At 49.2% G+C, this 27,134-nt stretch overlaps 1 pseudogene; it reads right to left on the bottom strand.

The window, feature by feature from the left end:
- The window catches only part of LOC125516598, a 55,770-nt pseudogene extending 32,563 nt beyond the window's left edge, over nt 1–23,207 (bottom strand).
- Between the last annotated feature and the right edge of the window lie 3,927 nt (nt 23,208–27,134).

The following is a 27,134-nucleotide window of genomic DNA, read 5'->3' as shown; positions in this document are numbered from 1 at the left end:
GAGAGGAAGAGAGGCACCCCATTTATAGGCCTGTGGGTGAGAGAGGAAGAGAGAAGGGATGAGAATGGTGCGTGTGTGAATCCAGACGCGTGTGTGTATCCGTTAAGTTTTGGACCCTTAAATTTTTGCACGAAAACGATGCATGGGGCGCGTGCGTGCATCTGAATCACTGCATAGGGAAGCTCTTTGACCGGACATGTGCATCTGAGTCGCTGCCGTAATCTGAACCACTGCCGTAATTTAAAACAATGGCCTAAACCTGAATCAATACGTGCATGGCCACCTAGCTCGCCTAGCTCACCTTGCCTCGCTCGCCTCGCTCGCATGCATGCATGTCCGCCTCCCGCGCATGCAAACCCACGTCGCCGCCCTTCCCATGCATGCAGGCCTGGAAAGGCTGAGACGGGCTATTAACTACTGTCTCAGGCCCAGACAGCGAGACGGCCCAACGGTCCATCCAGCATGCCCGGTACTTGTTGAGAAAGAACAATCTCACAGCCAATCAGATTGCATCTCGCGGATCGCCCCTCCTCCCTGCAGATTCATTCTAGAAGGGTTAGATCGACGGACCTTGATCGCCGCTAGGGTTAGATGGACGGTCCTTGTTCAGCGCTAGGGTTAGTGGGGTTTGGGAGGGGTTTGGAGCAGTCAAAGATAGGTTTGACCAGATTTCAAATGAGCATAATAAATTAAATAAAAATCAGAAAAATGAAAAATCTGCGCACATAGTCTTCTTATGTCATATACTAACGATTTAAGTTGATAAACAAGGTTTACATACATTTAAACGAAAAGTTCATGTGTCTTATGTGATATCTCAAGTATCTCAAACTCTCTTGTATGAAGTGAAGAGAAGTGTTTTGGGGAAATGAACATGAAAATTTCAAAAAACTCACCACAACTTCATTTTGGAGTGACTAAGAAGGATCCAGGCTTAGTTTTTCATTTTGATGTTTTAGACTTGTTTAAATCTTGGTCAAATTTAAGTTTGACAAGAATTCAAATGAGAAAAACAAATTAAAAAAATCAAAAAAATGGAAAAACCAGTGCACATAGTCTGTATATATAGAATATATGTGTAGGAAAGTTATTTGGCTGATTTAGACAAGGTCGAAAAAAACCTTGCTTAGAAATGAGGCCATTTACGCTACCTTTGGACCCCTCTTTTTAAGCACATTTTCATGAAAATTACAAAAAACTCACCACAACTTCATTTTGGAGTGACTAAGAAGGATCCATGCTTAGTTTTTCATTTTGATGTTTTAGACTTGTTTAAATCTTGGTCAAAGTTAAGTTTGACCAGAATTCAAATGAGCAAAACAAAATAAAAATGGAAAAACCAGTGCACATAGTCTATATATATAGAATGTGTGTGTAGGAAAGTTATTTGGCTGATTTAGACAAGGTCGAAAAAAAACCTTGCTTAGAAATGAGGTCGTTTACCCTACCTTTGGACCCCTCTTTTTAGCACATTTTTCATGAAAATTTCAAAAACCTCACCATAGCTTCATTTTGGAGTGACTAAGAATGTCGTGGATTTGTCACGGTAGATGTCCTGGTGTCAGGACTTAGTCGTGAGGTCAATGCATCTATGTGATAGCTTGAGAGGGGTTGATCAGAATCGAGAGACGCAACACGCAATACAAAGATTTAGACAGCTTCGGGCCCCGGGAAACATCATCCCGTAACAACCCTACATGTCGTTTGTGGCTAGGTCTCATTATCATCATGAGGGAGTCTCCGTCTCTCCGGCTCTCCTAGTTGTGTCTAGACTTAACGATTATTCAACTCCTCCCTCTTGGGGTGCCCTGCCCCTCCTTATATAAGCTGAAGGGGCGGGTTACATGTAGAGTCCAACTCGGATTAAGACTTAAATTATTCTGACTTCTCATCACGGGCTTCTCTCCATGGGCTTCTTAACATCTTGGGCTTCTTACAATCCAGCTTATGGTCTGGCTTACAATCTGACTTACCATCTGACTTAACATCTGCCGGCTTAACATCTTAAACAATCTGCCGGCTTAAACATCTTAAACATCTGCCGACTTAAACATCTGCCGGCTTAAACATCTTAAACATCTGTCGGCTTAAACATCTTAAACATCTGTCGGCTTAAACATCTTAAACATTTGTCGGCTTAAACATCTTAAACATCTGCCGGCTTACCAATGAAATACCAAGTCCCAGCCGGGTCATATCTTCGGCCGGGTCATACCGCGGGGTATATCCCCGACATTAGCCCCAGTTTACTTTGGATTTATCCATGTTAAACTGATCCTGTAAACAAAACACAAGAACAATTTTAACAGGTTATGCTCTAGGTTAAATATTCTTGTAAACCGGCACCTGATCATCCTTAACTCCTTGTTATTTCCTTCTTCTAGAAAATCTGGGTCAATAAGCCAACTTCATAATCCATTTGCTGATGTTGGTTTCTCACAGAGAAAGACTGTGAAGAATAATTCATTTGACTCAGCTCCCAATGCTTAAAAATATTGGTCTTGAAATACTTATCTGACCTTCAACCGGCTTAAAGATGAAAAAACTTGCCGGGTTATAAATAGATGATGCCGAGTCATAATTGTTGCCGACGCCGGGTCAAAACTGAGAATTTCGAAGATTTCTCTCCCTCATATCCATATTACCTGTAGCCCCCAAGTCTTGAGCAGAACAAAGTGATGACTTAAGACTTACTTCAACATAAATATTACCACTTTGAAAAAATCCGTGGTGTTCATCTCAATCACTAGCCAGAACTGAGTATTCCACATATGTAGCTCCCAAGTGTCAGGTTGTCATGCTTGCAGCAACCTGGGACTTTGAAATTGCCTTATGCTCATAAAAACTTCAACTAGTGTAGCCCCAAAGGGTCAGGTCATTATGCAGTAATGAGAAGAGACTTTGTAAATATGATCATGCAGACTTGAATTGTTGACAGGAGCAATTGGTAGCCCCCAAGGGCCGACTTATTATGATGTGATGAGTCGGGTCTTCAATGAGGTGAGCAAAAAATGACTTTGCATTAGCCCCCAAGTGCCATGGTGTATGCTAGCAGTGACATGGGACTTGCACATTTGATGTAATCTCAACTTGAATAATGTAGCCCCCAAGTGCCGGCTGGTAAGCCTGCAGCGACTCAGGACTATTCCTTCCACTGTAGAATAAATTATATCCATTGGTAAAATAATAGCCATTGCGCTGAAGCGACTTTGAAAACGTCAATCATAATATTGGTTATTGATAACCATAATAAAAATCCAGCCATGTTTGGCTATTAAAGATTTAAATAATATAACCTGGTTTGAAAACCGGTTCCTGTAATATAAACCAATATATCTATGCATATTTGATGTATGCTATGATGATGTAATGATGATGCAATATATGATGATGTATATGTATGATGACAGAAACTTCAATGAAACTAGCCTGAGCCACTAGATTGTTCGTGCGTTTCGTGAGCCTAACTCACAGTGTGCCCAATCGACATTTGAACCCTAGATAAAGTCTGGTCTTGCTCAAAGAATTATCAGGAGTATGCGGGGCCAGAGTAACAGCATACATCACGGGCCGATTTATCCAAGTTTCAAGGAAGGCGGCTTATGAAGCCTGGATCCATCCTGACTATTTGTAAACCGTGCTCTCGCATGACAAGCCGCCATTTGAACCTTAGTCGAGCTCAGATCTTGGTCGAATACGCCGTAAAGACTGATCGTTAAGAGTTCGGCGGGTCAATCAGGATGACCTGATGGAGTTGAAGCAGCTGATTACAGGTAGGATGACCCAGTCAGAATTTGTTCTCTTTCGTCGAATACGCCTATGTTTGAACAAACCTGGTCAAGAGGATAGTAACACTATGTTCTCTTTGGTCGAATACACCTATGTTTGAACAGGAAGCCCCCAAGTGACATGCTTACAAGTGTGGCGTTGAGCCGATCAATAGGGATATTCACAGCTATGATTCGAATACGATCAAGAGGCCCCCAAGTGACCATAAGTTTTGGCATTGCACCGATCAAGAGGGTACCGACAGCTATGCTCGATGAGCAGGAAGCCCCTAAGTGACCATATAAGTTTTGGCATTGCGCCGATCAAGAGGGTACCGACAGCTATGCTCGATGAGCAGGAAGCCCCCAAGTGACCATAAGTTTTGGCATTGCGCTGATCAAGAGGGTACCGACAGCTATGCTCGATGAGAAGGAAGCCCCCAAGTGACCAAGATAAGCCCATAAGGCAGGATACTCATGTTTGAACCATGCATAATGGCAGCAAAGTCTTTTTGGCAACCTTTTAACTTTTCCTGAGAACTCAAACTTGTGAGAGATAATATTCTTGTTGAGCCGGAATTTTAAACCGGATTTGAGAGCTTCAGAGCTTTGTGGGAGACAGATTTCTCTTGAACCGGATTTTAAACCGGATATTTGAGAGCTTCAGTGAGACTGATTTCCCGTGAGCTGGAAATCTTCTGACGGCTGTTAAATTTTCACCAGTGGATTGCTGGAATATGTTGAATCTCGGTGGGTTATAATTGACCTGTCCATTGATCCATCCGGTGTAGACAAGGGCCATAGCTTCATGGCCTCTTTTATAATGATGAATTGTTCTGCATAAGAAATTGCACAAACGAGAGTAATTATTCTCGAAGAAAACAAAAATGTATCAACAAAAGTTGATTGGACAGTTTTCACCTGATTTGTCTGGACGAAAAATGAGTTATATATAGCGTCCATAAATCTTCTCCAGTAACTTCAACTGTAATGTAGCCACTCCCTCATAGTTGAAATCTTGCATTTAATGCTTCTGGTAGTATGTCCAGCGCCCGGCCACATGATTTCTTCCAGCCGGCGAGTGAATGCGCGGGAGTAACCAGCGCGGGGCTGGGCTGAGCCAACCACAGGCTCGCGAGGCGGCCGAGGCTATGCATAGGCAGGGCCGCGGCGACTTGCGATGAAGACGAGGTGGGTCGGCCACGGTCATGGCCGTGGGGTGGCGGCTCGAGGCCGGCCACGGCAGGGCGAGTCGCTTCGGAGGCGACGGCGACTCAAAGGCAACGCTAGTGACCCCGAGGCGGGTTATCCGCGTGTGGAAATAGTTTGGAGGCGATTCTGAATCAGGCACGGCGGCTCAGCGCAAGGAATGAGCCGGCTCGGGGCCGCAAGAAGTGGCGGTAGTCAGACGGCGTGAGGCGGAGCCGTGGCCATGCGCCCAACGAAGCGTGGAGACCCGGTGCAGAGACGGGCGGCTCAGCAGCGGGAGGCCAAAGCGGCGCGCACAGAAGAGGCATCCGACCATGGTCTTTTAGGGGCGAGAGGTGCGCGGGGCGGGAGCTGCGAAGGAGGCGGGTGACCTTGCGGGAACAAGTGACAGAGAGGCTTGGCGAATCTGGTGGTGTAGGCCGCTCACCAACCGCGGCAACCACAGCAGCAAGTCGGAGCAGAGATCGGTGGTGGCTTGACTCGCAGGTGGAAATGAGAGCTAGACCTCGGACTCAGGCACGACGGCTCGTCCAGCAGAGCGGCCGATGGAGGCGAAGTATTGCAGCGGCTCGGGGGCGAACCCACGGCGGCGGGGTGTGGGCCTGGTCAAGGTGAGGCCGGCCTGTAGCTAGAGTGAGGCGAACGAGACCGGTGACTTGAAAACACCTCGGCGATGGTGACTCGTACACGGAGGTAGGGACGGTGATTCAGAGGCCGCCGGCGGCTCACGCTGCCGGCCAGTGAAGCAACACCTCGCACCGTGGGGTGGCTCAAAGCCACAGAGGCGGGAGGTGTGGCCGGGTCAAAGGAGGTCGTGGCTGCGGCGAGGGAGGCCAACCCCGAGCAGAATAGCGCGATAGCAGCCGTGGGTTTGGCGGCTCGACAGCGGCTCGGCGGAAACGAGGAATTCCAGCAGAGGCAAGCACGGCGGGTCAGCGTCAGCGAGCCCCGGTGAGCAACAACAGGTGAATCAGCGGGTCCCAGTGAGAGCCGGCGGGCGGGTCAACAGGGTGGAACCCCTGTACAAGGGCGATTCGGCGAAGGCAGGCTCGGGGCAGCCACAATGCTCAAAGCAATCGTGCCATAGTGAATCCGAGGCGAAGGCGAGACGGTGGGCGGCGGTTTGGAGCCTGGTGGAGGGACAGCCTGACTTTGACGAAGGCGGCTCACGGTCCGGCCGGAGATGCCGCAGAGGGTGTCGGAGTGGCTCAGAGGCCGGTTCGACGCGGGGCGCTCCACGACGGGTCGATGGAGGCAAGCAGAAAGGCGACTCGAGGCAGACTTGAAGTAGAACGGCGGAGGCGCTCAGGATGGCGACTGAGGCCCCAGCGAGGCGGGTTACGACCGTGGCCGATGACTTGACCCGAGACCACGGTACGAGGCAAACGGCAGAAGAGGTGCCCAAAGCCGGGGCGGCTCACTGCTAGGCGATGGATGCGGCTCGAGGTCATTGAAGTGCAGCCATAATGGTGAAGATGTGGCAACGGCGAGTTGAGGCTTCAGGGGGCGGCTCACGCAGAGGTTGAACGCCAGAAATTAAACCCGGCTGTAACTGAGGGGGTTTATCAGCGAAGCATGGAGGCGAGGCCGGTGACTCGTCAGAGCCGGCGCAGAATCGGCGGCTCTGGAAACGGGTCACGGCGAGACCCGGCGCAGGGGAGCGACGGCAGCTCGGAGCGACAAGCGACTTGATCCGGCGGCGGAAATCAGCAGAGGTGGCGACGGCTTGTAGCAAGGCCGCATCCAGCTTGAGGCCATGACGATAATTTGGAGGCAAGCGAGGCCGGGTCCTCCGGCGACTCGAAGACGGCTGTAAGTGGTGACTTGGAGCAACCGTTGAGGCGAGGCGGCTCGGCACGAGCCGCAACGGCGAAGCTCGTGGCTGTAGAGGCGGAGGCGGTGACTCGGCGCAAGCTCATGACGGGAGCGACCATCTACAGACGCGACAACAGCACCCGGCGGCTCGGGTACAAAGCTGAGTGAGGGGCAGCCTGAGAACGATGGTGACTCGTGGCGACAGGGCCGGCTCCCTCGTGTGACAGTAGCTGGCGACTCAACGCTGGCCACAGCTGAAGTGTCTCATCGCGTAGCAAAGAGCTCAAAGCAGAGACGATGCGGGTCAACCTATGCGCTGACTCCTCCTCCGGGTTGTAGAGGTTGTGGAAAATCCCGTCCTTGTACAAGGATTGCACGTGAAAGCCTGATGGCATGTTTGTTCTGTTTGCCTCTCGGGAACTAATTCGTTCACGGGTTTGTTTTTCTTCCAAGCATGTGATCACCTCGTGTTAGCCAGCGAAGCCTTATCCGATTCAGCCCGGCGGCGATTTAGTAACAGCAGCGCTCCCCCATCGAATTTGACTCAGAAAACCTTGAATCGCACGGAAGCTTGTGTCGGCGGCTCGCGGTGGCAGCGGGCCCTCTCCTGGAGGTCTGACGAAGCACCAGCGGTTCATGGTCAACCAACCGGATCAATTCTGTTGATAAACAATTTCTGATCTTAATCAAAACTGACGTAGATCCTTTCAAAGCTGACTTTTCTTCATTCAGAAATTTGACAAACTTCTCAAAACCTTAATTAGGATCCCTTCAAGAACTCAACACCACCGTGCGCAAGCCCCACGATGGGCGCCAACTATCGTGGATTTTTCACGGCAGATGTCCTAGTGTCAGGACTTAGTCGTGAGGTCAACGCATCTATGTGATAGCTTGAGAGGGGTTGATCGGAATCGAGAGACACAACACGCAAGAGAAAGATTTAGACGGCTTTGGGCCCCGGGAAACATCATCCGGTAACAACCCTACATGTTGTTTGTGGCTAGGTCTCATTATCATCATGAGGGAGTCATCGTCTCTCCGGCTCTCCTAGTTGTGTCTAGACTTAACGATTATTCAACTCCTCCCTCTTGGGGTGCCCTGCCCCTCCTTATATAAGTTGAAGGGGCGGGTTACATGTAGAGTCCAACTCAGATTAAGACTTAAATTATTCTGACTTCTCATCACGGGCTTCTCTCCATGGGCTTCTTAACTTCTTGGGCTTCTTACAATCCGGCTTACAATCTGGCTTACGGTCTGGCTTACAATCTGACTTACCATCTGGCTTAACATCTGTCAGCTTAACATCTTAAACAATCTGCCAGCTTAAACATCTTAAACATCTGCCGACTTAAACATCTGCCGGCTTAAACATCTTAATCATCTGCCGGCTTAAAGATCTTAAACATCTGCCGACTTACCAATGAAATACCAAGTCCCAGCCGGGTCATATCTCCGGCCGAGTCATATCGCGGGGTATATCCCCGACAAAGAAGGATCCATGCATAGTTTTTCATTTTGATGTTACTTGTTTAAATCTTGGTCAAAGTTAGGTTTGACTAGAACTCAAATGAGCAAAACAAAATTAAAAAAATCAAAAAAAGGAATTCCAACATCCATATAGCATGTCAAATTTGAAGTTCTAACATAGGTCCAACATCATTCAACAGAATTACAACATTATTCATAATGTTTCATAATTATTCATAAATAGCGTTGGGGCTTCTGTTTGTTCCTTGAGCTTCTTGCCATCACTTTGCTCCTCGTGCACCTTGTGCTCATTGATTCTTCTCTTCTCCTCTTGGTTGTCGGTACCTTGCGCGTCTTCTTCAAACCTACCACAGAGTTGTGCAAAACATAAAGGGTAATGAGATCATGTCAAGTGATAAATGTAAAGTAGTATTTGCAAGATTTACATACCTAGCAGAACTCACAACAACAGAAGGTTGGTCACCATTTGGAGCCTCACTTGGATCACCATTTGAAGCCTCACTTGGATCACCATGATCACCATTTTGAGCCTCACTTGGATCACCATTTGGAGCCTCACTTGAATCATCATTTGGAGGATATTTTGGATCATCGTCAAAATCATGCGGTAGTTGACCATCATCATTTGGAACCTCGTCAAAATCCTCATTTGATGCAACCGGATGTTGACCATAATTTTCATCATCTGTTGAGGCAACCGGCTGCTGACCAACATTTTCATCGAAGCCTTCATCGAAACTCTCTTCGAACGCTGGATCTAATGTGTTATCACAATACTTACCAAAATGACCAGACCCACCACACCTTGTGCACTTACGCTTCCTCGCTCCAAGTCCAGCTCCTTCGCTGCGAGGTCTGATTTGACTCTTCCTTGGCCTACCTGCTGCTCTCTTTAGAACTGGAGCGCAAACCTTGAATCTAGGGTCCACCATGTCCCATTGTTGTTTTCCCTCCATAGAAGGCAAGGCATACACATATGTGGCTTTGAACCTTGCAACAGAGTAGTAATCATGCACATACTATTGTATGTTCCCTGCTGGACCTGGGAGAGAAGTGATGATAAACAAGGCATGAATGCATGGAAACCAAGTTATCTGCCATTGCCTACAACTGCAAGTTCTAGCTTCTAAATCCATTGGATATCTCCATTCCCTCTTCTCTTTATCCAAATATGATATCTCTGCTGCGGTACCCGAGCGAAGAGTCATGTTCATTTCCAAGCCTGTTGTTTTCTGCTTCAGTTCATTCATCACAGTAGGGATGATAATGTGGCCCATGAATTTTGCCTCAGCTATTCCTGCACGATAATGAAATTTCTGCATGAATTCTATCCTTATCATGTCAAGCAAATCCACCACATAATGACCCTTTAGTTTCCGGATCGTTGAGTTGAAAGACTCCGCTAGATTATTGTGCACATAGTCAACTTTGCTCAGTTCACTGAATTGGCTTCTGGCCCATAACTTGGAGTGGTGTGTTTCCAAGTATTCTTTCACTTTGGGATTCATGTATAACTGCCTCAAGTGGTAGTTGTGCTTCTTCACACTGTAAGTCAAAGATGATGGCAATAAATTGATGGTATACACCTTTCCTTTGAATTTCTTCATGAAATTTGTAGCAAGGTGATGCATGCATTCCCTGTGCTCTACTCTAGGGAACACATTGTCCACGACCACTTCTAAACCTTTGCAGGCATCTGTATGAATGACCAACCCATGGGGATGTGCAATAGCCCGACGCAGATTATGCAAAAACCAAGTCCAGCTCTCATCAGACTCTGTCTCCAGCACACCGTAGGCAACTGGAAATACAAAATTGTGTGCATCAACTGCACAAGCTGCTACTATCTGTCCTTTAAACCTCCCTATGATAAAAGTGGCATCAATAGCCAAATAAGGCCTGCAGCCTGCCAAAAAACCCCGGCGACAAGCCTCAAAGCAGACAAAAACCCTCCTAAAGCATTCCTTGGTCTTTGTCACTCCCCTGAATGTGTACTCCATGGTGTGGTGGTCAATATCTACAATATACATGGGATGGTCCTCTCCACTTCACCTTTGAATGAATACAACAAATGAAAACTTTCCTGCCAGTTACCATAAATAGAATCCATAGCATGTTGTTTTACCATTGAACAACCTCATGTATGGTAAATCTATCTTGAACTTATCTTTGATGTTCTTCTGCAATTCCTTTGGACCCACTTGCTGGTTTTCTTTCACCCACTTATTTACTTCTTCTGCCACCCATCTTGACTTGGCTCTACTGATTGTATCCTTCCTAAGGGTTGATTCCTGGCATGTGTGCTTAAAATGGTTCACTTTGACCTGAACAATAGTGCTATTTCGCATTTTAGATGCGAGCATTCTCCATGGATAACCCTCAGTAGGACAGTGCACTCTATAACGTACTTGATCGCTCTTGTCAACTTTGAAAATACATTCTACCTTGATACAGTATGTCACAAGTGCATTTCTACACTCAGTCATGGATGCAAAAACGGTACCTTCTTCCATATGAGGGTTCAAAGGGTCCCATTCAATAGTTGCAAGGTCTTCGTCCTCACCCACAGTGTCATCATCCACACGGACTGCATTGTGAGCCTCATCTTGGTTTTCAGCCCGAGGTGCCCGTCGTAAATTCTGAATAACATCAGAATATAGCTTGTCTTCATCAACCCCAGAATTGTAGTCATCAGGCTCCACTTCAAGGGGGACCCTACTGTCGTTGCCCACGCTTGTCGAGCCACCACGTCGCCGTGCACTAACTAAACTGTTCTGGCTAGAGATGCCATTACGACGACTTGGTTCTCCCCAAGATGTTGCACCCGCCATCCTAGGTCCAAATGCCTGCTCAAGAACATCAATTTGCAGCCTCACATGAAAATTCTCTTTCTCTTTATGCCTAGCAAACATGGTAGCCAGCTCTTCATCATTACTAAATTTCACCCATTTCTTTTCCCCATCATAGTATTTGTATAACATTTCATCAAGCAAACCCCAAGGATATTGGCTACAAATTACCTCCCCAAATTGTCTAAAACTCCAATTGCTAGCCATTGGCAACTGATAATTGAAACCTCCTTGGAATTTCTTCTTATTCTTTGCATTGAACATGTACCGGTCCCTTCTAATGTGCACTAAGAAAGCAAACTGCAACTCCATCCTAACCGACGAAAAATTGAGACGCAATCAGCACACTAATCAGGCAAATCTACTCGAACCGACTGTTCAAATGCATAACTAAGCTCAATCTAAACAGGAGGCATGACTTACCCCTTGAGAACCCAGTCGTGGACACAACGGATCTCCGGCCTGATGCCTTCTTCACCAAATACTCCGGGGTCGCCGTTGCTCGCCATTTCGCCCTGGGGTTCTTCCTCCTAGTTTAAACAGCTCCACTAGCCCCCCACCTTTGAGCGCTCCGGCCGGGCGCATGGAAGGAGGCCGCGGGGCGGGTTGAGCAGGTGGCGGGCGCCCCACCTGTGGCGTCGCGGGAAGGTGGCGGGCGGAGCAGGTAGCGATGGAGCGTCGACACAGGACGGTAGCGGCGGAGCAGGCCGTGCAGCTGGTGGCTAGGCAAGTGCTGGCTGTTGGAAATATGCCCTAGAGGCAATAATAAAAGCATTATTATTATATTTCCTTGTTCATGATAATTGTCTTTATTCATGCTATAATTGTATTATCCGGAAATCGTAATACATGTGTGAATAATAGACACCAACATGTCCCTAGTAAGCCTCTAGTTGACTAGCTCGTTGATCAACAGATAGTCATGGTTTCCTGACTATGGACATTGGATGTCATTGATAACGAGATCACATCATTAGGAGAATGATGTGATGGACAAGACCCAATCCTAAACATAGCATAAGATCGTGTAGTTCGTTTGCAAGAGTTTTCCAATGTCAAGTATCTTTTCCTCAGACCATGAGATCGTGTAACTCCCGGATACCGTAGGAGTGCTTTGGGTGTGCCAAACGTCACAACGTAACTGGGTGACTATAAAGGTATACTACGGGTATCTCCGAAAGTGTCTGTTGGGTTGACACGGATCAAGACTGGGATTTGTCACTCCGTATGACGGAGAGGTATCACTGGGCCCACTCGGTAATGCATCATCATAATGAGCTCAAAGTGACCAAGTGTCTGGTCACGGGATCATGCATTACGGTACGAGTAAAGTGACTTGCCGGTAACGAGATTGAACGAGGTATTGGGATACCGACGATCGAATCTCGGGCAAGTAACATACCGATTGACAAAGGGAATTGTATACGGGGTTGCTTGAATCCTCGACATCGTGGTTCATCCGATGAGATCATCGTGGAGTATGCGGGAGCCAACATGGGTATCCAGATCCCGCTGTTGGTTATTGGCCGGAGAGTCGTCTAGGTCATGTCTACATATCTCCCGAACCCGTAGGGTCTACACACTTAAGGTTCGGTGACGCTAGGGTTGTGAAGACATGTATATGCAGTAACCCGAATGTTGTTCGGAGTCCCGGATGAGATCCCAGACGTCACGAGGAGTTCCGGAATGGTCCGTAGGTAAAGAATTATATATAGGAAGTGCTGTTTCGGCCATCGGGACAAGTTTCGGGGTCACTGGTATTGTACCGGGACCACCGGAAGGGTCCCGGGGGTCCACCGGGTGGGTCCACCTGCCCCGGGGGCCACATGGGCTGTAAGGGGGTGCGCCTTGGCCTACATGAGCCAAGGGCACCAGCCCCAAAGGGCCCATGCGCCTAGGGTTTCCAAAAGGGAAGAGTCCCACTAGTGGAAGGCACCTCCTAGGTGCCTTGGGGGGGAGGGATACCTCCCTTGGCCGTCGCCCCCCTAGGAGATTGGATCTCCTAGGGCCGGTGCCCCCCTTGGCCCTCCTATACATAGTGGGGGAAGGAGGGATTTTCATCCACGCCTTTGGTTGCCTCCTTCTCCCTCTCCAACACCTCCTCCTCCTTCATAGTGCTTGGCGAAGCCCTGACGGAGTACTGCAGCTCCATCACCACCACGCCATCGTGCTGCTGCTGGAGCCATCTTCCTCAACCTCTCCTTCCCTCTTGCTGGATCAAGAAGAAGGAGACGTTACGCTGACCGTACGTGTGTTGAACGCGGAGGTGCCATCCGTTCGGTGCTAGGATCTCCGGTGATTTGGATCACGTCGTGTTCGACTACATCATCCCCGTTCTTTGAACGCTTCCGCTCGCGATCTACAAAGGTATGTAGATGCATCCGATCACTCGTTGCTAGATGAACTCATAGATGGATCTTGGTGAAACCGTAGGAAATTTTTTGTTTTCTGCAACGTTCCCCAACACTGGCTGCGGCGCAGGCGGCGGCTGTCAGTTCTATATCCGGCGTATCTCATAGTAGGGATCCTAAGCTAGGCGTCTAGGAGCGATGGTAACATGGACATGGGATTTTACCCAGGTTCGGGCCCTCTTGATGGAGGTAAAACCCTACGTCCTGCTTTTGATTGTATTCATATGGGGGATAGTACAGGGTACATACATCTACCACGAGATTTTTATAATGAATATGAGATTGTCTATTGACTAGCCTGGCCTCGGTTTATATAAGACACCGGAGGCCTAGGGTTTTAGGAGAGTCCTTGTCTTGGGCGCCAAGTTTTGTGGAGTCTTCCTTGTGTGCGGCATGGGTTGTCCGAATTGGCCCAGTAGTGAACCACCATGGGGGTCCTCGGCCCGATACACTTGTTCGGGAGACGACGTGTTGAGTACCCCCTAGTCCAGGACACCGACAGCAGCCCCCTGAACCGGTCTTCAAGTTGGGGACGCTCCTCGATTCTTCCGAACTGTTATTCGTCTTCGGTCATCGGTCTTGAAAACCGGTTCAACAAATCTTCTCATCTTCGATCTTGAGGATCGCCGAAGTTCATCCGAAGAGTTTACGCATCGGGTATCCGAGGAGCCCTTTTAAGTTTCCGACCTTTATCAATGCCTTGTTATTTTTATGCCACACCTCGGGTTTGAAGTTGTTCCCGGGTGGCAGCGTCCTCTGCGTCCGAGCTCCAACGGCGGACTGCATTTGAGGTATCTTTTGCAGCCGAGCTCCAACGCCGAACTGCATCCGAGCTCCAACGCTAGACTATGTCCAAGCTCCAACGCCGGACTAGGTCCCAGCTCCAACGCTGGACTATGTCCAAGCTCCAACGCCGGACTAGGTCCCAGCTCCAACGCTGGACTATGTCCAAGCTCCAACGCCGGACTATATCCGAGGTGTCATAGATCACCTTGGATCAAAAAAGTTGAAGGAGTTTAGCCGAGCTTAATGTCGGAAATGCCCTCTATGGAGCCAGCCACTGGCGCCCGAGCTTTATGCCGGACTGCTTCCGAGGTGGTGCACCACCCCGACTGCGGGCCGATTTTTTGTCAATATTTTTGATTGGTGTAATTTATTCTCTGTCGAGATATATAGCCAGTAGCCCTCAAGGTGTGTATCGGTCTAAACCCCGAGATGCACCTGAAGGATGACATAAGACCGCTGATCCCAGTAGCCCCTGAGACTCAGGTTGATTCCCAAAATCGGCCTAAGGATCAACTCCTAGCTCGGTAGAATACTTCGGGACACAAAAAGTGGTGTGCAAAGTCCCTGAGACTCAGGTTGGGTGCGGCCGACCAACCTGAGGATCATAATCTCCTTGAAAACTATATTTGCACTTAAATTGTCTGCATTGGATCGTCAATGCAGTAGCCCCCCGGGAATTGGGTTGGGCAAAATGGCCGACCCTAGGATCGTACCTCCTCGAGAACTAGTTCAACTCTCATGTATGTTTTGACAATACCGAGGTGGGGTTCGGCAGAAAAGATGTCGAACTGTAGTTTTAGAAAAGAGTTTCACGCCGAACACCTCAACCAAGAGAATGCCCTGCTTCTTCCATCGTGCTTTGACATGACAAACCGATCTCTAGACTTCAAGTGGGTCAGCCTTCGGCTTTAACCTCCCTATCCCAAAGGCGGAGTGTTTCTCAGGCCAGTTTAGCGAACTAAACGTGAGCGGCTTTAGAGAGAAACCAGGCTACCCGGCTATTGATCATACACCTGAGTCGATAAATGAGTGTTAGAAAAAGATTTTGCAACGACTAAGAAGAAAACTGCTCATATTAATTTAAGAGCCCCCAAGTGATTTGGGTAAAAGAATTTTATCTATAATGGGTGTATGTACCGAAGTACTTCTATCATATTTGTGTTCACCCGAACTTTAAATGCGTCTTAACCGACCGTCGGCTTCTTCCTCTTCGGCCAAGGGCCGAAAAGTGTTATGTACTCCACCTGTCGAGAATATCGACGGTGTTTCCGATAACCAGGCAATCATGTCATAAGGCTGTAACAGACAAAGCGCAATCAGGGAACTTATACTATATTACTGACGAAGTGTAAGAAGCATCTTCGAAGAAAATAGTACCTCCACCGATACCTTTCTTCGGTTGCTCATTGCTACTATGAGACTTGTGCAATAGATTTTTTGTATTCATGAGTTCCGTTGTGTGCCGACCATGATTGAAAACAATAAGAGTGCTAGCTTTCGGCTTCACCCATTCCGAGGTCCGAGCTCGGATGACTCAATCGTGACAATCGCAGAGGTGCTCCCTTTACTCCCTAGCCGAACAATCGGGAACGTAGGGGTAAACACAGGAGCAAGGCAATCGAGCTTGCGGAACACTTAAGTCAATATGGTGCATATTGTGGCGTAATACACAAACAAGGAACGAAGTCATACAAGTATAATCATATGCAAGAGGAAAGGCTTCATAAAGGAAGCCCCCAAGTAAACAGAGTATTTGAATTTGTGTGTCACAAACAAAGTTTTGACAAGGTAGTTTTCACAAACAACTTTTTGCCAAAAAAGGATAATGCTTGGTCGAACCGAACAAAAGTTAAAACTGAAAGTTTTTGAGCATGGAAGCGACTTAGCTGGTTAATGTGTTCGGTGTTGATGACGCGATTTGGGCCTGTGGCAGGACGAAGACGCCCATTGATCTGTGACAGATTCGACAAGGTTCGCAGTCCTCGGCATGGCCGAGGTTCCAGCCCCCAAGCCCGAGGTGTCCGAGCAAGGAGCTCGGCACCCCAGAATAGTGACACGACTCGGCCGATGTGGTAAGGCGAAGCCCCCAGTCTAGCTGATCTGGCGGAGTTGGTCGGCAAGGTGACAATGAAGCCACCACGCCAGTCGACCAGTTCGGCATGGTGGACGTCAGTTTGATGAAGCGACGACGCTGCGCGGCCGATGTGGCGAGATGAAGTTCTCGGTCCAGTTAACATGGCGAAGCTGTGATCGGCGGATGCTGAAGTCTCATGCACACCGAAGTGACCGCGTAACACAGTCAAGATCGACCACCTGCACACATAAAACAGTGCAAACAAAAAAATTGAAAGAAAAAATTGCATAATTAATATATGCAAAGCGAATCATGAGGTATGTTTGGCCTGTGCGCCAGGGTTGGTTCGATGGAGTGGCAGCGCGAACCCATCGATGCAGGTCGGCATGCGCGGGGCGACAACATCGGCCTAGTATGATCCGAACTCATTTGCGGAGGTGTCGGTCAGTGCGGTGACTGTTGGCCTAATCCACATGTAGCAATTGTTGTGAAAGAGACGCCCCCGAAGTACTCATGCAACTTCATGTGGTAGGTACCACATAAGCTGCTTGTCGCATCAATCCAATCTCGATGGTCGTGAAGCAACTGGTAGTGCTAATTGCATCAGAGAAGCACATGAAAAAGAGACCATTAGTGAAAAGGATAGATGGCCTCCCAACTTAATTAAATAATAGAGAAAAGGAAAGAACAAATCTCCCTGTTGCCGCGCTGAGCCGAACTCTCGTCGGCCTCAGGTGCATGTTGTGCATGGTACTGTGCCATCTCCTCGGCTGGTTTGCCGCTGTTTGGATTATTTTTTTAGATGTGCAGCAGGTGGCCACCGCGCAACCTGGATCGGACGTATTGCCTACTGATGGTGTCCAGGCAATGTGTTGATGGCGTGACGAAACCCAAATTTATAATGCAGGCCATGTCACGCACGAGGTGTCCATCAGTCGGCGCACAACAAACTGAACTGTCGAGAAGATAGCCATGTCGGAGCGGCGCGGAGGAGCTCCCTTAACAATGAACGGCACCTCTCAAAACAAGTTTGCACAATGTTCAGACCTCAAAAAATTAGAGAATAATTAGTAGCATACGTATCCGAAGACAAACTGCTTATTAAAGTAGTCTATTTCCTCAAGACTTATAATTAAATAAGGAAGAAAAAGGGAGAAAAAAGTTGAATCTCCCTAATAATCTCCTAGTGCACATAGCGATTCTGGAGAGAAAATTAGGCTTTGGATAGTCTGTCCGCGTGAAGTTGCAGCCACGGGCTAAAGGCACAAATTTGACCTTAGATCGAAACTATTTCACAAACTAAACTGTTCTTGAAAGTATTTCACACGGCTGACCTTTAATGTGCAGCGCCTGACAGCAAGGCGCTGCACTCTACTGTGCAACGCCTAACACTTAGGCGTCACACTGTGCAGCGCCTAGCTTTAAGGAGTTGCACTACACTGTGCATCGCCTAGCTGTAAGGAGTTGCACAATAGAGTGCAGCGTCTTATTGTCGGGCGCTACACAAAAAGATCAGCAATGTGAAATATTTTCAAAAACAATTTAATTTGTGAAATATTTTTGCTTTAAGGTCAAATTTGTCAATTTTGCCCGAAGTAGGTGCGCTAGGTCAGACCAAGTAGACCTAGAACGCCATATACATGTGCTGTCTCAAAATATGGCTGCAAGAAATAATGCGGTAGAAACCAACAAAAAACATTTTACGTAAAATAAATTTACGTTGTAAACGGACAGTTAGGAAAAGTAAAACCTGGCATTGTCCTCCGTGGTTGCGATGGACAGAGCAACGGACTTTTACGCATCATGCTGTAGTTAGATCGATGTAGGATCGATTGTCTCCTGTACAGCAGCCAGTTCGATTGAGCCGGTTTGATCTCTCAGCAGTGTATGCACGAGCAATTGATGAAGAACAACAAAGATCAAACATTAGATTCCTTCACGGGATGCCATTGAGATTACAATTAAGTTTATATAACATCGTCTAACTTTGTTCTTTTGTCCCCTCCTGCCCCTGCGTCGTCTGCTCCGGGCGATTTGGGGGCGAAACCCTAGCCGCCCGCCGGTTTCCCCCGCCTCCCCTCCTCCTCCCCCGCCGCCGCCGACAGCCGCCCGTGCGGCGGTAGGCAGCGGGGGGGGGGGGGGGGGGGGTTCCCGCGCACCCGCCTCGATGTTGGAGGCGCCCCCACCCCGCATCAGACGCCGCCGCCCGCCTCCCCAGCTCCTGGTGGCCGCCGACGCAGGCCCTCTGTGGCGGCCGTCGGTCGTTGAAGTTGTCGCTAGCCCTCCTCCCGATCCGGTGTGGGGGTCTCCTGGGAAGGTCCGACTGCCAGATCAGGCCGGCTCGGTCCTGGATCGGGGCCGGCTCCTCTCTGGCGGCTGGTGGGCCGGGGATCGCCGGATCCACCCGGATCTGGCCGGTGCGGCCCTGCCTCGTCGCCCGGCTTGGGTGCCTCGCGCTGTGGTCTCCCTGGTGGCGGCAGTGTGGGTCGTTCTTCGTGTTTTCACGGGATGTGCGCGGTGGGTGGATGCCGGGGCGGCGGCCTCGAGCGGTGTGGACGGCGTGGCCTCTTGACGGGTGACGGCCGTGGGAGCTGGTGGTCCGCGACTTCGGCTGTGCGGGTGGCGAGGTCTCGGTGGTCGTCTACTACGGGTGGGTCGGGGTGCCCCGTCACCCGGCATGCCTGCTTCAAAGATGTCCAACGCCTTCTCCGGCTGCATGCGCTCCCCTGGCCAGGTCTTTGGCCGGGTGGATGGGACGAGGGCGGGATCGGGGAAAACCCTTGGCCGTCGGCGGAGGCCACGACAATGGCGGCGCCTTATGGGCGTCGGTTTCCTTTTTGGAGGCCTTATCGAGGTCCTATCCCGTTTCTCACTGTGCTCTTCATTTGGGCGAAAGCTCTAGTTTCCCTTGCGGGCGACGGCGTCGTACGTTCGTCGCGTTCCTTCTTGAAGGCGTCGCCTGGAGTTCCCGGAAGCATAGTGGGCGCTTTGTGGTGCGTGTGAGGTGTTTGGCGGCGGCAATGTGTGCGGCCTTTTATCTATTCTACCGCTGATCTTCATCTTGTGGTAGCGCTCCATTTGCTTGGCGATGTTCTAGCGTAGGTGGTGGTCGTCATTTGGCGTCATGGTGGCGTTGATGGCGGAGGAGCCTGCCAAGGTTGGCAGCTCAATCTGCTTAGAGATGGACCAGTGGAAGATGGTGGAGACGACACCTGTGACTGCGTCAGACCGGTTTATACCCCAGACCCGGTATGTGGCTAGGCTGGGAATTCCGACTTATGATGTTAGGATTAGGTGAGTGGTCTGGGTAGTGGCTCAGCTAACAACCCTTCATCATATGGATAGGAGTAGCGGCATATGTTGCCTAGATGGTGGATTCAGACTTATTGTTGTAACACTTTGTAAGGTCCTTAAGAATAATCAATAAAGTGGCCGTATGCATCTTCCAGATGCAGAGACCGGGGATTATCCTTCTTCTTTAAAAAAAGTTCCTTCACGTGAACTAGTAAAGCAAAGCAAAGATGCACTATTCAATTATTGAAGACCGTGCTGCGCTTTAGACTAATGGTATTAATACACGAGCTCAATTAGCTTTCCTGACGCTTCACGTGGTGGAGGAACTAGCCCACCGGCGGATCGCTGTTTCCAGACGTATGTTGATGCAGGGCATCTTCTCGAGCTACATGCTGTAATTCTCACGAGTAGTTCCACCGGTCACCAGCCGAGTTGCTCCACGATCCCTTGGATCAAATCGGCCTGGGAATCGTCTTCGGTTTGCTGCCGCGGCCATGTACGTCAGCGCTTACGGACAGCTCGAATTGGGGGCCGTTGAAGCGACAGCCGCCATCCGAGTTCCTTCGAAGCTCGGTCACCAAAAATTCTACAAACAAAACAGAGAAAAGAAAAGCGAGTCGACCACGCTAATTTGCAAGGAACCTAATTCATATGGAACCAATCTAACTAAAAAAAAAATATCACCTAATCGTCCCACCGATCCGCGGCGATCGCCCAGCAGGTTCTCAATGAAAACATCAATGTTGGTTCTATATCCGGCGTAGTTTGTAGTAGGGGTCCTAAGCTAGGCGTCTAGGAGCGATGGTAACATGAACACGGGATTTTATCCAGGTTCGGACCCTTTTGATGAAGGTAAAACCCTACGTCCTGATTTTGATTGTATTCATATATGGAATAGTACAGGGTACATACATCTACCACGAGATTGTTATAATGAATATGCGATTGTCTATTGACTAGCCTGGCCTCGGTTTATTTAAGACACCGGAGGCCTAGGGTTTTAGAAGAGTTCTTGTCTTGGGCGTCAAGTTTTGTGGAGTCTTTCTTGTGTGCGGCATGGGTTGTCCGAACTGGCCCAGTAGTGAACACCCATGGGGGTCCTTGGCCCGATACACCTGTTCGGGAGACGGCGTGTTGAGTACCTCCTAGTTCAGGACACCGTCAGCGGCGCTGGCCGGCCGGCCGGTGGATGGGCAGAGTGGGCGTCGATTTGGCCGGCTAGAACCCTACGAATGATTTGAGGATTTTGTTGCACGGGCCCACATGTCAGCTCCGAACCCACGTCCACGCGGTCCCACTTGTAAACCGCGGACCCACAACCACTGACGCCGGCAAACGGAATGGACTAAAATCTGGCCGTTTGGCCTCATCATAGTAGTTGCGCATGGACTAGGGGCAAAACTGAGCACATGGACACCACTGAGGGCAAAAGGATAATTAACCCCATATCAAATTATCAAAGTAGTGAATACAAATCAAACCAACATGGTGAAAGTGACTTTATGAAATTCACGTGCATCCTAAAGAACGCTTTGTTTATCATAAGAGACCGTTTTGGCCTGTCCTTTGCCTCAAAAGGATTGGGCTACCTTGCTGCATTTTTTTACTATCATTGGTACTTGCTCATTACAAATTATCTTGCTATCAAACTACTCATTACTTATAATTTTAATGCTTGTAGAAAATACCTTGCTGAAAACCACTTGTCATTTCTTTCTGCTCCTTGTTGGGTTCGACACTCTTACTTATCGAAAGGACTATGATTGATCCCATATACTTGTGGGTCATCATACACCAGGAGGCGGTTGTCGCCCTCATGACAGAAGCCGAGCAGACGTACCAGGTTGCGGTGGCTCGTCTGCCCGATGGCGCGCAACTCTTTTTGGAACTCCGGCTCGCCGTCCTCCACCAGCTTCTCCAGCCGCTTCACGGTGATAGTCTGCTCGCTGTTGTGCAATGCGCCTTTGAACACTGTGCCGAATGCGCCGCGGCCCACCGGGTCACGAAGCAGTACGTGGCGCGCTCTAGCTCCTGGTACCTGTATGGCCTTAGGGGCGTTGCCGCCTCCTCGTCCTCCTCCAAGCCTTCGCCGCCGTCAGTGTCTGCGTTCGCGGGTGCCACGTTTCGAAGCACGGCCCTCCGTTTCACGTGAAGCAACAACCCGGATGGAATGAAGGCCAACAACGCGATGGATGCCAGGATGCCGATGCAAACCAACACGCTGATGGTCGTGCGCCCGACGGGTTTGCTGGGGGTGCCTCTGCGGCCTGTCGCTGCTCCCGCGGTCTTGACGAACAACGTGTATCTGCCTGCAGCGCGGCCGTGCCACAGAGGGAGCTAGTGCTTGCTGCACGTGCCTTTGGCGGCGTCACGCAACACTGCAACACATAAGCAGTCGGCCATGCATGCCGCCATGCATTCTGCCTTGCTTGTGGCATTGCCCACCACCTTGTACGGTATGTCCGCCCACTCCATGTTTGGCATCAACTTCACAGAGAATTCTGCGGCATCTTGTTGTTGCCCCCATTTACAGTCGCCCGCTGGAGTTCACCGTGCAAATCAAACCCTGGCGGGCACAAACAGCTAGGCCGATCCTGGTCGAGGATACAATAGCTGTTGTGCCCGCAAACGCCATGGACATCGCACCGATCGGTCAGAGCGCTCCAAACGACGGTGGCGGTATTGGATGCATTGCCAGAGCCAGACACGAAGGTATGACGGTACAAACGCAGAACTCCATCAGGATCAAGCGTGAGTCGGTAGTAGGCTTGCTCTCCCGCTTTTAAGGCTCTGGGCTGTGTCACTGCCAGGTTCTTGGTAAAGCTGCCATCGTTGTTCACCTGATAGAGTAGGCCATTGGTATCAAGGTGCAAGATGAGGGTGAAACCCAGATCGAACGTCCCCGTGTTCCAGTATGACGAGGCTGCGTCGTTTGGCATGCCCACCGGGTACAACACCAGGTTGTCGTCCAGTTGCTGGTTGGCGAGCCGGTACTTCCCGACGGCCTTGTTGGTGTCGGACACGCTGGAGAAGAGCTGCGCCGCGGGCACGAGCTCCTGCCCGGCGACCAGAGTGTCATCAGGGACTCGAACGTCTGCCACACCACTGCGTCGTCGGTGACGAACATCACAAAGTTGCCGTTATCGCGCACGGCGCCTGTCACGGCCAACCTTGACGGCCGCGCGATGGTCCTGTCGTGGTCGCCGACACCAGTCCAGAGGAGACGGCCGTCGTCGGCGAGCCTTAACGTGCTGCCCGTTCCCGTGTCGTTGCGGTTCGCTGTCCACGTGATGGTTACGTTGGGCACGGTGGCGAGCCAGACGCCAACCGCAAGGCCGCCTTCTGTGGCATAGAAGCCGAAGGAGAAACGGCCTGACAGGGACGACCAGCTGGCGCCTGTGGCGGCCTCGAGGGAGGACCGAGATGTGATGCCCGTTTGCGTGCATGAAAAGTCGAGGGAAACAAGCATGGCTAGCGCTAAGCACAAGAGCGGATGTAAATGGTTAGCAGCCATGGGTGGTGAGCTGCTAACAAGGCTCAATCTATACTTGCTTGCTAACTGCGTAGAGTACGATGGTTGCAGTTACTAGTAGCAGTACTAGCTACCAAGTTGCACCCCTCCAAAGTTAACTACAACATACATTGTTTTCGTGGAGTAAACCCCTTTAGTTTCATATTGCCAAATCAAAGAATCCTCATCTTGGCAAATTCTAGTCAACCTAAGAATGTGAACCAAGTCAAACCACTGGCTCTGTTGGAAAAGGCAGTGCCTAGGAGACGCTTAGGCATGCCTAGGCGTTAGGCAATGGCCAAACGCCTCGCCTAGGACATAAATGGAGGTCTAGGTAAGGCAAATAAGGAATTGCCCACCCAAGGAAGAAACCATGCCACATATTGCACTGATATGCCAAACGGGTTATATTTCAATGGCACTAGATGGTAATTAACTTATTTATATGCCCTGAACTAATATCAACACCCATATAATAATCACAAATACACTACAATTAAAAACTATATTACCGCCTAGGGCGCTTAGGCACCGCCTATGCACTAAGCGAAGGCCAACCGTCTCGCTTACGCCTACCGCCTTTTCCAACCTTGACCACTGGGTCATAAGCTCATCAGTAAACGTTCTCCTGAACGAACATTTAAGCTCCTGCCCATCCCACAAATCAGCAATAGTCTTATTTTCTCATTCGCTAAGAAATAAAGATCCCAAAATTGTGTAGCGAAGGGAGTATTACCATGCCAAATATAAGACTATTGCTGATTTGTGGGATGAGCAGGAGCTTAAATATTCGTTCAGAAGAACGTTTACTGATGAGCTTATGACCCAGTGGTTTGACTTGTTTCATATTCTTAGGTTGACTAGAATTTGCCAAGATGAGGATTCTTTGATTTGGCAATATGAAACTAAAGGGGTTTACTCCACGAAAACAATGTATGTTGTAGTTAACTTTCGAGGGGTGCAACCCATTTTCCCGCCAGCGGTCTGGAACATTAAGGTACCACCTAAGATTCAAGGGTTGCTTTGGCTATTTTCTCAAAACAAGATTATGACTTGTGATAATTTGAGAAAAAAAGGACTGCCAGAACCCCTAGAATGTGTGCATTGCACTGAGATAGAAACGGCGTTTCACCTGTTTTTTGAATGTGTAGTGGCTAGATTGATGTGGAAAGAGGTCAAAACTTTGTTTAATTTGTCCATCACTAATTTCAAGTCACCGGCGAGATGGTGGCTGTGCGAGAAAAACACTTGCAGTTAAATGTGATCACATCTACGGTTCCGTGGGGGCGGTGGAATTGTAGAAATGCTATAGTGTTTATAGATGCTCTTGGATTTCTACGAAACAGGTGTTTGGCCTAGTCCTGAGATATCTAAAGGACTGGACAAAATCTTTCAAGGATCTGCGAGGCGGAAGAACGAGGGAAGAAACTAAAAAACCCTTTGGAGCTGGCCGACGCGTAGCACGGGTTATTATCCATAGCCGGCGCCATTATTTTATGCGTCGCGGCCGGCAACAGGCACAGAAAAAGTCCGTAGTATCACTATCCAATCGTCTGCACTCTGCCGGCACGCCTTCTCTGCTAGTTTGATTAATCACCGGGAGCTACGTTCCGTCGTCCGTTTTCTTCCATGGAATGGTCGAAGCTACGAATATTACATACCGATTGACAAAGGGAATTGTATACGGGGTTGCTTGAATCCTCGACATCGTGGTTCATCCGATGAGATCATCGTGGAGTATGCGGGAGCCAACATGGGTATCCAGATCCCGCTGTTGGTTATTGGCCGGAGAGTCGTCTAGGTCATGTCTACATATCTCCCGAACCCGTAGGGTCTACACACTTAAGGTTCGGTGACGCTAGGGTTGTAGGGATATGTATATGCAGTAACCCGAATGTTGTTCGGAGTCCCGGATGAGATCCCAGACGTCACGAGGAGTTCCGGAATGGTCCGTAGGTAAAGAATTATATATAGGAAGTGCTGTTTCGGCCATCGGGACAAGTTTCGGGGTCACTGGTATTGTACCGGGACCACCGGAAGGGTCCCGGGGGTCCACCGGGTGGGTCCACCTGCCCCGGGGGCCACATGGGCTGTAAGGGGGTGCGCCTTGGCCTACATGAGCCAAGGGCACCAGCCCCAAAGGGCCCATGCGCCTAGGGTTTCCAAAAGGGAAGAGTCCCACTAGTGGAAGGCACCTCCTAGGTGCCTTGGGGGGGAGGGATACCTCCCTTGGCCGCCGCCCCCCTAGGAGATTGGATCTCCTAGGGCCGGCGCCCCCCCCCTTGACCCTCCTATATATAGTGGGGGAAGGAGGGCTTTTCATCCACGCCTTTGGTTGCCTCCTTCTCCCTCCCAACACCTCCTCCTCCTTCATAGTGCTTGGCGAAGCCCTGACGGAGTACTGCAGCTCCATCACCACCACGCCATCGTGCTGCTGCTGGAGCCATCTTCCTCAACCTCTCCTTCCCTCTTGCTGGATCAAGAAGAAGGAGACGTTACGCTGACCGTACGTGTGTTGAACGCGGAGGTGCCATCCGTTCGGTGCTAGGATCTCCGGTGATTTGGATCACGTCGTGTTCGACTACATCATCCCCGTTCTTTGAACGCTTCCACTCGCGATCTACAAAGGTATGTAGATGCATCCGATCACTCGTTGCTAGATGAACTCATAGATGGATCTTGGTGAAACCGTAGGAAAATTTTTGTTTTCTGCAACGTTCCCCAACAGTGGCATCATGAGCTAGGTCTATGCGTAGTTCTCTTGCACGAGTAGAACACAATTTGTTGTGGGCGTTGATGTTGTCAACTTTCTTGACGTTACTAGTCTTATCTTGCTTCAACGGTATTGTGGGATGAAGCGGCCCGGACCAACCTTACACGTACGCTTACGTGAGACCGGTTCCACCGACTAACATGCACTAGTTGCATAAGGTGGCTGGCGGGTGTCTGTCTCTCCTACTTTAGTTGGAGCGGATTCGATGAAAAGGGTCCTTATGAAAGGTAAATAGAATTTGAAAAATCACGTTGTGGCTTTCACGTAGGTAAGAAAACGTTCTTGCTAGAACCCTATTGCAGCCACGTAAAACTTGCAACAACAATTAGAGGATGTCTAACTTGTTTTTGCAGCAAGTGCTTTGTGATATGATATGGCCAAAGTTGTGATGAATGATGAATGACATATGTGATGTATGAGATGTTCATGCTATTGTAATAGGAATCACGACTTGCATGTCGATGAGTATGACAACCGGCAGGAGCCATAGGAGTTGTCTTTATTTTATATGACCTGCGTGTCATTGAGAAACGCCATGTAAATTACTTTACTTTATTGCTAAACGCGTTAGCCATAGTAGTAGAAGTAATAGTTGGCGAGCAACTTCATGGAGACACAATGATGGAGATCATGGTGTCATGCCGGTGACAAGATGATCATGGAGCCCCAAGATGGAGATCAAAGGAGCTATATGATATTGGCCATATCATGTCACTATTATTATTTGATTGCATTTGATGTTTATCATGTTTTGCATCTTTTTTACTTAGAACGACGGTAGTAAATAAGATGATCCCTCATAATAATTTCAAGAAAGTGTTCCTCCTAACTGTGCACCGTTGCGACAGTTCGTTGCTTCAATGCACCACGTGATGATCGAGTGTTTAATTCAAACGTTCACATACAACGGGTGTAAGACAGATTTACACATGCAAACACTTAGGTTGACTTGACGAGCCTAGCATGTGTATAGACATGGCCTCGGAACACAGAAGACCGAAAGGTCGAGCATGAGTCGTATAGAAGATACGATCAACATGAAGATGTTCACCGACGTTGACTAGTCCGTCTCACGTGATGATCGGACACGGCCTAGTTGACTCGGATCATGTTATACTTAGATGACTAGCAGAGGGATGTCTATCTAAGTGGGAGTT

The sequence above is a fragment of the Triticum urartu genome, chromosome 6, assembly GCF_003073215.2.
Source record: "Triticum urartu cultivar G1812 chromosome 6, Tu2.1, whole genome shotgun sequence".
NCBI lineage: Eukaryota > Viridiplantae > Streptophyta > Magnoliopsida > Poales > Poaceae > Triticum > Triticum urartu.
The sequence above is the reverse complement of the archived record's forward strand: the minus strand, read 5'-3'. Positions and strand labels throughout refer to the sequence as shown.